Genomic DNA, 3,931 nt, shown 5'->3' with positions numbered 1-3,931 from the left:
GAATTTTCATTATAGAACTTGGCTTGTATATTCCAACAATGGGCCTCCTCAAGTGCCCTAGGTCTTCGTGAGCAAGCAAGTTGGATGCACACCCACTTAGTTTCTTTTGTTGAGCTTTTATACATTTATAGCTCAAGTGCATCCGTTGCATGGCAATCCCTACTCCTTGCATTAACATCAATTGATGGGCATCTCCATAGCCCATTGATTAGCCTCGTTGATGTGAGACTTTCTCCTTTTTTGTCTTCTCCACATAACCCCCACCATTATATTCTATTCCATCCATAGTGATATATCCATGGCTCATGCTCATGTATTGTGTGAAAGTTTATGAGTTTGAAATTATTAAGGTATGAAACAATTGCTTGGCTTGTCATCGGGGTTGTGCATGATGAGAGCATTCTTGTGTGACGAAAATGGAGCATGACTAAACTATATGATTTTGTAGGGATGAACTTTCTTTGGCCATGTTACTTTAAGAAAACATAATTGCTTTGTTGGTTTGCTTAAAGTACTATTATTCTTTATGTCAATATGAACTTTTGTCTTGAATCTTCCTAATTTGAATATTCATACCACAATTAAGAATATTTGCATTGAAATTATGCCAAGTAGCACTCCGCATCAAAAATTCTCTTTTTATCATTTACCTACTCGAGGACGAGCAGGATTTAAGCTTGGGGATGCCTGATACGTCTCCAACGTATCTATAATTTTTGATTGCTCCATGCTATATTATCTACTGTTTTGGACTATATTGGGCTTTATTTTCCACTTTTATATTATTTTTGGGACTAACCTATTAACCGGAGGCCCAGCCCAGAATTGCTGTTTTTTTTGCCTATTTCAGTGTTTTGAAGAAACGGAATATCAAACGGAGTCCAAACGGAATGAAACCTTTGGGAACGTGATTTTCTCACCGAACGTGATCCAGAGACTTGGACCCTACTCCAAGGAGTCAAAGAGGCGGTCACGAGGGTGGGGGGGCCTAGGGCGTGCCCCCTGCCTCGTGGGCCCCTCGATGCTCCACCGACGTACTCCTTCCTCCTATATATACATACGTACCCCCAAACGAACAGAGAGGGAGCCAAAAACCTAATTCCACCGCCGCAACTTTCTGTATCCACGAGATCCCATCTTGGGGCCTGTTCCGGAGCTCCGCCGGAGAGGGCCGTCATCACGGAGGGCTTCTACATCATCATAGCCCCTCCGATGAAGTGTGAGTAGTTTGCCTCAGACCTTCAGGTCCATAGTTAGTAGCTAGATGGCTTCTTCTCTCTTTTTGGATCTCAATACAAAGTTCTTCCCCTCTCTCGTGGAGATCTATTCGATGTAATTTTCTTTTTGCGGTGTGTTTGTTGAGACCGATGAATTGTGGGTTTATGATCAAGTCTATCTATGAATAATATTTGAATCTTCTCTGAATTCTTTTATGTATGATTGGTTATCTTTGCATGTCTCTTCGAATTATCCGTTTGGTTTGGCCAACTAGATTGGTAGTTCTTGCCATGGGAGAAGTGCTTAGCTTTGGGTTCGATCTTGCGGTGTCCTTTCCCAGTGACAGAAGGGGCAGCAAGGCACGTATTGTATCGTTGCCATCGAGGATAACAAGATGGAGTTTATTTCATATTGCATGAATTTATCTCTCTACATCATGTCATCTTGCTTAAGGCGTTACTCTGTTTTTAACTTAATACTCTAGATGCATGCTGGATAGCGGTCGATGAGTGGAGTAATAGTAGTAGATGCAGAATCGTTTCAGTCTACTTGTCACGGACGTGATGCCTATATACATGATCATGCCTAGATATTCTCATAACTATGCTCAATTATGTCAATTGCTCAACAGTAATTTGTTCACCCACTGTAGAATACTTATGCTCTTGAGAGAAGCCACTAGTGAAACCTATGGCCCCCTGGTCTATTCTCATCATATCAATCTCCATCACTTTAATCTTGCTTTGCTTTTTTTACTTTGCCTTTACTTTTTACTTTGCATCTTTATACCAAAAATACCAAAAAATATTATATCTACCAGATCTCACTCTCGTAAGTGACCGTGAAGGGATTGACAACCCCTAATCGCGTTGGTTGCGAGTAGCTATCGTTTTGTGCAGGTACGAGGGACTTGAGCGTGGCCTCCTACTGGATTGATACCTTGGTTCTCAAAAACTGAGGGAAATACTTACGCTACTCTGCTGCATCATCTCTTCCTCTTCGGGGAAAACCAACGCAAGTTCAAGAGGTAGCAAGGTGTTTATGCGAGAAGGAGCCGGAGTGGAAGGAGAGGTCACAATTGGAAAGAATCGCAAAAAAATCATAACCCAGAGACCTCATTCCAAAAAATGCTAATATCAATGGAGGGGTGATTTCCTTCAATAGATGGAAAACATAGGAAATATTAGTTTGTTATCAAGGAAAGGTAAAAATTTAGGAAAGTTAGGATTTTTGAACTGATTCCTATGCAAATGGGGTTTTATTGTTTGGTAACGTGATATCAGTACCTGCTCGTTTGTGACGTGTCTGATTATGAAAGTTTGCAAATGTTAAGAACATATTTATTGGGAGGAAAGTTGTGACGTGTCTGTTATTTGTTTCCTAAAACAAATTTCACTAATAAGAGAAATCGATTGATTTAGATAATTTAGGAAATTTAGATTAAAATGTATTATTTCTTTCCTGAAAATCTGTTATTTGTTTCCTAAGACATACTGAACCAATAAAAGGAATCAATTGATTTGCATAATTTAAAGAAGTTAGATCCCTGATTTGTTATATGTTAGGAAAGTTCTAGTTGTAATAAAGAATGGAGAGAAAAATAAACCGATGGGCCAGGGTGGGAGGGGGTGGTGGGAGGAGAGACAAAAAAACCAGCGACAATAAACCGCGGAGACTATTCACCAACTCGTCCATTAAGAGTAGAGAAAAAGAGCCGGGTTTTCTTCGAGTTTCTTTTTTCACATTTTCTTTTGTTTTTTCTTCTCTGGGCTTTTCATTTGTTTCTTCAATTTTTTTCATTTTCTTTATTACTTTGGTTTATTTTCTTTATTTTTTGTTTTTTCTTTGTTTCTTTTTGTTTTTCATGCTCCATTCTTTTATGCACATCAATATTTTTCAAATATTTGTTCAACATTTTTCAAATACCTGCTCAACATTTTTATATACATGATTAACATTTTTCAATACATTTTTAACTTTTTCAAATATTAGTTCAATAATTTTCAAATACTTGTTCAACATTTTTATACACATGATCAACATTTTTACAAATACTTGTTCAACATTTTTCAAATACATGTTTAACATTTTATATGCGTGATCAACATTTTTTTCAAATATTTGTTCAATATTTTTAAATACTTGTTCAATAATTTTTTCAAATGTTTTCCGAAGAGTGTTTTTTGTAATATATATATTTATAATAGTTTAAAGTATAAACAAAAGTACATAAATAAAAGGAAAAAGGAAAACATAAAACATAAAAAAAATAGGAGTGGTTGTGGCCTCCCGCACTCGTGGGCCGACCCAGCTCGCTCGCCCCTTCAGCGAATCTGTAGCCGAACTCGCTGAAGGCGAGACATGAGAGCAACTAGTTAATGAGCGCTCCTTCGGGAGCCTCACAACGATCAGCGCCACTTGGCGTGCTCTCAGCCATTCGCCACATGTCGTGCTCTGGGCGCTCCCTCCGGGTTTTGTTTTTTTTTTCGCACGTGTTTTCAGCTTTTTAAACGGTTTTTTTTTTACGTTTTGGTTTCCACCGGTCTTTCTTAGCTTTTCGATCAAAAAAAAAATTTGGAAAAAAAACCGTGAAAATGCATTTTTTCTTCTTTCACAAGAGTCACGGTTTTGTTTCCGCGAGAGGCACGGTTTTGTTTTCGCGAGAGTCACGGTCATGCCTCTCGGAAATGAAAAAAAACGCATTTTCTGTTTT

The sequence above is a fragment of the Triticum aestivum genome, chromosome 6A, assembly GCF_018294505.1.
Source record: "Triticum aestivum cultivar Chinese Spring chromosome 6A, IWGSC CS RefSeq v2.1, whole genome shotgun sequence".
NCBI classification, from domain to species: domain Eukaryota; kingdom Viridiplantae; phylum Streptophyta; class Magnoliopsida; order Poales; family Poaceae; genus Triticum; species Triticum aestivum.
This window is presented reverse-complemented; position numbering follows the sequence as displayed.